An 8,465-nucleotide genomic window follows, 5' to 3' on the forward strand; every position below is an offset into this window, starting at 1 on the left:
TCCTCCTACATTTTGTTCCTGCATGCTGGCTGTTCACACCACCTTAATTCCAGCTCTGGTGCATGTAGCCTAGGTGTTGTAGCTCATGTTAATTGTTACCTTATGACAAGGGCCTGTGTATCACGGGGGGACATATTTTATTTGCTAGGGTCTTTTTTTGTCCTGATAGTTTGCCAAAAGGCTTTTGAAGTAGGATCTTCATAGCATTAAAAAAAAAAAAAAAAAAAGGCTTCAAACCCATAAGCAAAATGTGCAGGTGTTTCTGGGCTACAGGTGTGAAATGCTAAAATGTTTGCTTTGCCTTATATGAAGGGATTTCCTCGAGTCAAGCTTACAGAAGCCCAAGCGTACAGAAACCCTCTGTATGTTGACAGATACAAATTGATTGAAGTTGGATGATGATGATATGCTATTTGTAGATACGTCCTTTCTAGATATATCTTGTTACTTTGCTTTCCTGGTGAGGTAAGCCTACATTAATTCTACCAAAATTAATAGTTTCCATCCTTCAAGTAGGTAGATTATTAATTATACTTAACTAGCATTCTGATAGCTAAATCACATTAAGATGAGTTTCATAACAAGATTTTAATATCTCCTATTGCTATGGTACCATAAATATATATATAGAAAGTATAATAGTAAGAAAACCGAAGCCCCCCAAAAAAGAAACCCAAACACATTTTTCCCTTAAGATTTGGTCAATATCTAATATGAAAAATCAGTATGTTAACTTTTTTTTTCTTTTTGAGAACATATGAAGCAAATTCTTGAGTGAGTTTACATTTGTTTAAATGACATTTTATTTTAAAGAATTATAAAAACTAAGTAAGCTTTCTAGCCTGAATTATCTTTAATCATGAGAAAATTATTCTATCAATCTTAATAAATGCTACAAGTGCTTTGTACACAGGCTGTACCCAAGGCTGTGAGCCATTTGACTTACATGTGTCATAACTGCACTTCTCCAAAACTTCCATCAAGTTCTTCAAGCAGCTGTTTAGATTAAAAAAACCAAACACTTTTGAGGTGTCTTTCTGATGAAGGAAGCATAAAACATGCGAGGTGAATGTAACCAGAGCAGGGAGAGGTTACCAAACAGCATGCAAGCGTCAGTCCTTGAGGTGTAAATTACAATGAGTTGTGGATCTTCTAAAAATGTCTCTTTTACACAGGCTAATCTGAACCATGTAAAGTGTAAGGCTATCCTAGAAGTTTCTACTTTGATGAGCTTTCACCATAACCCAAGTACCTTGCTGGCTTGCTGTCTGCACTGCAGGCTCCAGGGCCTTTGTGCTCTATGAACTGGGCAGCTGCTCCATGCATGCTGCTTCAGCTGGGGCACTCTCCCACACTTCCAGCTGTGGCAGCTGCTAGGAAACCAGTAGATCATGAGATGAACATCTTGATAAAAGGAGCTGGAGGAGTTCTCGCCCACTGCCTGCTAACTCTGGCAACAGCCAGTGTACTTGGGCTTTGGGAGGCTTACTCCCTCCCCGAGTGGAGTGCATTGTAGGCCTTTTGTAGCAAATTCTGAGTCCTGACCAGCTGCCCTAGGAACTACCACATTCTGCCAAGTTAGCTGGATATTCCAGAAAAAACTGAAAAACCGTTCAGATGATGACATGTGTTGACATGAACAATTCTTTGCCATACTAAAATATTAAAAAAAAAAAAAAAATCAGAAAATTTACCATTACTTGAAAGCTGCATCTCATTTTCATGCCTGCTATTGGGGCTGTGTTTAACAGCTGTGTTCTCTCAGTATCTGCAGCACAGAGGTAGGAGACCTGAGAATGTAACCTGAGATCACACAAAACTGTGGTGGAAAATTTTGGGAGTCAAGATAACCTGAGATGGCAGCACTTGAAACAAGTCCAACCAGACATAAACAAGCACTTGTGGTGGCTTGTGTCCATTGGGTTTTCTACCACATCTGTTTTCTCCAGGGGGGCTCCTCTTGTCCTTGGAGAGACACGGGTGCTGGGCACTGCTTGCACTCTTACCTTGCTACTGGGGTCCATCAGGAGCTGGCAGGGATGGTTCAGTGCTTCAGCCCCCACCTTCTTGTACCTGCCAGTCCGAATGCGCTGCAGGCCCCAATGAAGTTTTGGGTTATTTCTAAGTGTAATTGAAAAAAAAAAAAAAAATTCCCTGAGAACTGTAAAAGACACAGCTGGGCTGCAGCAGCAGCTTTCCATGCAAACACAGTATCTTATTTAATGGCTGTGAGCATTCCTTGTAGTAGATGCATGTGTGACAGGAAGAAAATGATTTAACAGTATCCTTCTGGACCAATTTTAAACAAAAAGTGAAGTTTTTTTAGCAACTAAAATATGTGTTGCTGAAGGGACAAAAACACTTCCGGCATTTATCCTGCAGCCAAATGTAAAATAAAGATATATTGATCTTTATGTAAAGCTGACTTTTTTCTGTATAGATAGTGGTCAATTTTGCAAGAACATCACAAAGATTTTTAATGTAAAATTTCAAGTTTGGAAGTTCTTTGAGGCATTAAAATGGGGCAGACTGATCTGTATACCCCTGAATATAAATATTATAGATAAAACAGTCATTAATGCTTCAGAACTATAGGGATTTCTTAAATTCAGTTTTGTTTTTTATAGGCATACATTTCAAATTCAATTTTTCACTGTACGTGTGTATGTGTATGTCATTGCCCTCTACTGGACAGATCTAGAGTAACTTTTTCAGCAATGCTGCCAGCTTGCTTGGAGTCTGTGGCTGTTACTTCAGCACAATCGGAAGAGGGACGCCTTCACACTCCCAAGTATTAAACGAACATATGGAAATATCTCTGTAAGGTGGGTAGATTTGTCTTTGTATTTTGTGTGTTTAACCAGTAGTTTTTAAATTTTAATTTGTAAAAAACACTGATATTTTTAGATCTTTGTTTATTTTGTGGAAAGTAATGCAGGATAAGACTGCTTATCCTTATTAAGAGGAATCACTTATATGGGATGGATGTGGAAAATTCTCTTTTGTCTTGGTAGACTCTCCCAAACATTTAATAAAATGCAAGAATTCAGAAAATTACATTGGCAGTGAAAATATAATTGTAATGGACAATGTACTTGTGTTGTAGTTCATGGCTAGGTCAATGTCATGTATTTAATACTTTTTTTTTTTTTTTGGATTAAATGTTAAAATGAACAGGATTAGGATGGGTAGATAATTAAAACCAACTGTCTCACTGTTTTTACATTGCAGTTGGGGCACTTGATCCTGCCTTGTGCCCAAAGCCCCAGTTTAATGACAGCTTGGACAGGATCAGCTCTTTTTAGATTAGATTTTTTTTTTTTTTTTTTCTTTATTGGTATCTGACTTTCTGCTGTTAACAGGACCGTGCCTGGATGCCTGGAGGTGGCATCATTTGATAGCGAGCAGGGACAATTCTCTGATGTTTTGAGGGTTTGGGTTCTGAGTTTCTGGGTAAGGAGAGGTGCAAAATAGTCACACGTTGCACCTCCTGTTTAGTGAGGGCTGCTACAACTTGCATCTTTTCATGCAGGACAGGACAGATGGGTTTGGTAAGAGTGGAAGGAAGGAGACAGCTGCCACTAGTGAATGGCACTTGGGAGGGTATCTTGTCTGGGGATGCTTTTCCTTCATCTGCTCACACAGTTGATAGCTGTTCTCTTCTGTGGCTAGATGGTCATCTGTGCACACTAAATGGAATCTTCTGTCCCCAGAGATAGTAAAGTTGAATTTTTAGTACAGTGCCACATAGAGAACGTTTGCTTGAACAGAAGGAAAGATGAAAAAAACAGGTACTGTATGATACAAAAGGATCTAATTTTGGGAGGGTGGCAGGCAGAAAAAAAAGAGGGAAGCCCCAGGCTAGCTCTGTGAGGACCTACTAGTGGAATTTCATGAGGTCTTGGGCCTCCAGCAAGTAATGTTTTGATGTTGACCTCTGGCACAAAAGTTGGGAGTAATTATGAAATGATGAATGATCACAGAAATTTGAGAGGTGCCATAAAAACAGAGGAGGAGGGTTGGGCTATCACACAGAAAAAAACATACAGTCTTGAAAGCTTCAATAACAGTAGAAATGGGGAAGGATTTAGTGTTCTAAAGAGCAACATCATATTTGAAGGGTTTTTTGGTCCTTTTCTCATGGAGTAGATATGTAACAGATACAGGTCTACAGGCATAACTGTCTGAGATATGGTAGTCAGCATACTTAATTTTAAAGCAGAATTTGATTTTAATAAATATAATGGTGTTCTGTGAACAAACTACCATGACTTGGTTTGTAGCAGATTTTACGACTATTCTTGGGTCAGCAATGATGTATAGTCTATGGAGTGGTGTGATTTTGTGCATGTCCTCTTCATTTAATTAATCTTCTTCAGTTATGAGCACCAAATACAGTAGTGAAAAAAGAGGAGATTTAACATCTCACTGGTAAAAGAGACATACAGTAAAATGATACACAGAATGGAATCTTTACCTGGACTTTGTACAGTCCTTGCTATTTTCTCTGAAGTGTTTTAAACACCACTGTGCTCTTATGGCTGGAACACTAAGAAGCAGTATGAAATGAGACCTGAAAAGAAGCAAACCTGTACTGAGTCAACTGTAAAGTGACCTGCTGATGTCTTCTGTTTTCTTATACACACGGTTCATTAGAACTTGTGTACACCAAGATATCTATCACTGTGCAATTAATATTATCAAAACAGAAACATCTAGGCAGAGCTTAATCTCCTTGGCATTTCAGAAATGACTTTTTTTTCTAACATTTTAGAATCTGATGAATTTGGATATTCAATAAAACAAATTAGCATAATGGTTTGCATACAGGATATGGATCTTTTGACAAGGCATCAGGTTATAAATGAAACTCATCTGCATCTAGCCAGGAGGTACTATGTTTGCTTATATAACGTGACTCCCTCACTATCAGTGCTCTAGCCCCTTACCATGTTATGCCACAGCAAGGGAGAATAGCTTGAATCAGCCATGAACTATTTTTAGCTTATATTTGACAAGGGATAGGGTCAAAAAGGAAAGAGAAAATTAAGGGTAAGAAGAAAAGTTGTCTGTCTAATTTAAATGTTTGAATGCTGTATGGTGGTTATTAGAGGTAGCAAGAGCTAATAGGGAGTAATTTTTACCAAAATTCACAATGTTGTATATATGGCTGGGGTTGATGCTGGCATCTGGAAGAGATTTACTACATAAGCTTGATATGGTTGGCTTTTTGTGGTGTTTTGTTTTGTTTTGGGTTTTTTTTTTTTTTTTTTTTTGTTTATTTTTGTGTCATACCAGCACTGGATGCTGAAGTGAATAGGGAACTTGTAGACTAGTAGAACGGTTTCAGTGTACTACACTTTCTATGGTATGTCAGAATGCAGAGATGGGTACTCTATACATTCTGAAACTGAAAGATGCCTCTAAGACTGGAGATCAGGAGGGAAAGTAATAGCTAAAAACATGCTGAACAGCATGGATAGTTTCTGTAGATAGAACTGTGATGATAAAACTGTGACAAGGTGATGGCTATTGTCGTAGGAACACAAAGTACATGGAAGGATCTTCTTTTTGTGACTCCCATTGCTGTCCCAGAAAACCAAGCTAAATAATTCCTGCCTGTCATAAATGGGAGTCAGTAAGCCTAGGAGTATTCTTAGTATGCCAGAGTTAAGTTCATAAGGTGTGGGAATATTTTTTCAAAAATTTACCTCCTACATGCCTGACAAAGTTCATTTAAGGTCTATTGATGAACAGAAGATATGTTAAATAATTTAAAGATAACAGTTTCACTAGAAAGCATGATTTTTTCTCACTTCATGTACTGAGTGAACTAATGTGCAACTACATCCTTTTTTGAAGGAAAAGGATTGGGATTCAACAGTAGAGCTTCAGAGGATGTTGGTGAAGCCACATAGCAAGAGCAATCAAGAATTCAGCTGTCTCAGGAAGGAATCAGAGTTTTGGAGACCAAAGGAGCCTATTCAGACAAGTGTCCTTCATGCTGTGAGGCTGGGCTGGATCTAAAGCAAGCAGAGATGGTGAGGGTCCTGGCTACAGCACAAGAGTGGTTTCAGGGTACTGGACATAGTGGTATGGAGGTTGAAATGTGCAGGTTACCATTTATGAGAGGTGACTAAACACAGAAGGCAGCTGGTTATTAAAGCACTTGGCAGTTTGTTGAAGGGTAGCTGCAAACATCTTGAAATGACAGGGGCTTCAGTTAAACAATGCTTTCTGTCCTTCTCATGCAACATCTTAAATGCAGTTTGAAAATCTAATTTTGCCACCTAAATTTTGTGTTTTTAGGCTCCATTCAGAGAAGACTTGTTTCTTCCAGTCTAGAAAATACAGTACCCTGTCAGGTGGAGGAAGAACATAAGGAATCAGTGTATATAAAGAAGTATAAAGTTTTTAATTTTGACCAAATAAGACAGTGTCAGTTTGCTGTGAGAAATAAAATCATGAGGATACTGGGAAAAATTTTCTGTCCTTCTCATATTTACTAGCGAGAGATGTCACTACCTATTTGAAACATACATCTCTGATTTTGTAAAAGCATTATTCTAACCAGTGTTAGTTTGTTTTCTTATTTTACTGAATCACTCTAGGGAAACTCAAGTTCATGGCCTGAGGAAAATCTTAATGATACACAGAGAACATGTTCAAGTGACAGGCCCATGTAATCTTCATTAAGTCCATGCTGTAAATGCCAAGAAATCAGAGTCACTTCAAATAATTTAGATTAGGGTCTCTTTGAACTGTGTGGCTTGTTTCAAAGCCAATATCCTGCTTTTGCTATGAGCAAGGAAATCCTGCTGATGTTAGTACAATTCCAGCCATGCTTGCCAGGATATCAGGAAGAAAGCCTTTTGCATTGACTTGGACTGGAGAACACTATTTATCTTGCCTCTGCAGTTCCAGGACTCTGAAACTTGCCCTGTTTCTTGGTTCAAAATATTTGGTGATCTTGCAGCCACTCTGGGGAACAAACTTCTTCAACAGGATTTTGGATGGGACCAACAATATATGCCACTCAGAAATGAAAAGCTGGAGGGGCAGAAAGGAGCTTTTAGTTTTTCTTTTCATAGATGAAAAGCTGGTGGAGCTATTATTTCAGATGCTGCTGGAATTCTGCTCAAATGCTATAAAAAGATTGTCTTGAAGATTATGTTGTTGTTTTAAACAGGAGAGAAAAGCCACTTAGTTAATGCGCTGGACCTGTGCATGAAAAGGAACACGAGTGTCCTTATCCCTGCTTCACAGCTCAAGGAAGTGAAGCTTAGAGAAGTAAGCCTGGCTTACCCAAGATCATGCATCACAGAGAATTGGATGGAGTGATAGAACTGTTTTTTTTTTATCCTGAAGGCACATCCAGTATCCTAGAGGTAAGGCTGCAGTAGCAACCTACTGTCACTAAGTTCTTTTAAAAATACCAAAACTTCCATCATCAAAGACCTGACCAAATCAAGCTATTTTGAAATGAACACTTTGAGTTTAGTTATTATAATGTGAGACATTCAATCCAGACTTGCAGCTAGTAAATAAGTCTATGTCAGAATACAGCTTGATTTTTTTTTTTCCCCCTAAATTGAAATGTGCTGGAAAAGACTAAAGCCAATAGCAAACTTCCACTCTGTTCTTCCAAAATATTTAATGTATGAAAAATCTGTGAGGAAAAGAGGGAAGGTTAATAGCTGTACATGAACTTTTATTTTTTCATCTGTTGTAATTTTGGAGTGATTTTGCATACTGTTTGACTATAAATTCAAATTTGAAGTAAAGTTGCAGCTTAGTGATAGTGATAGTTATTGCTCTGGTGCCCCATTCTTAGAGATTATTTTCTCACCTATTTGGATTTTGAAGTGTTTAGGGTCTTCATGCTCTACATCAACAGATTTCAGATGAGGAATTGGCAGCAACATTTTCCAGCAAAATCTGTAATGCTTTCTTTTGTATTATTTTTATTTTGGTAGTATGCTTATCTATTCAAAAGTTAAGGTTCCCATAGCAATGTTAACATGGCCACACTGCACATATGCAGCATTTCCAATAACTGTTAATTTATGCTTGCTCTATATCTTGAATGTTGCTGAATTACTGTTGCTGTGGGAACCTAAACTTTTGAGCCTTCTGACTTCTTAATGCCCATTGAACTCCTTTCTTAATTTCTTGAGAGCTGTATATGTTAGAAAACAGTGGTCAAAGTCAAAACAGATTTTGAATGTATTTTCAAGTAAACAGTTTTAAATTTCTATCTAAGGTAGTTACCCTAGAACAAATAGCACAATAGCTGCGCAGACTGGGGTATGCCCCCAGTTCCTTCAGCAATCAAGTGCTGTTACAGCTGCTGGTATATTCCTCTACCCACATTTACCTCAACAGGCGGGGTTCTTTGAGTGTAGACCAGGGCCATCCTTGGCAGCAATTCCTGATCATGTGAGTGGGGAAAGGGTATTCAATGA

The 8,465-nt window shown here is 38.2% G+C and overlaps 1 long non-coding RNA gene across 1 annotated transcript; it reads left to right on the forward strand.

Annotated features, from left to right (window-relative positions):
* The first annotated feature begins 289 nt into the window (after positions 1–289).
* Positions 290–7,382, forward strand: LOC131577431 (uncharacterized). Its single transcript, XR_009277207.1, has 3 exons — positions 290–2,825; positions 5,863–6,041; positions 7,190–7,382. It is a non-coding gene; the product is annotated as an uncharacterized LOC131577431 (long non-coding RNA).
* The last annotated feature ends 1,083 nt before the right edge of the window (positions 7,383–8,465 follow it).

The sequence above is a fragment of the Poecile atricapillus genome, chromosome 3, assembly GCF_030490865.1.
Source record: "Poecile atricapillus isolate bPoeAtr1 chromosome 3, bPoeAtr1.hap1, whole genome shotgun sequence".
Classification (NCBI taxonomy): Eukaryota; Metazoa; Chordata; class Aves; order Passeriformes; family Paridae; genus Poecile; species Poecile atricapillus.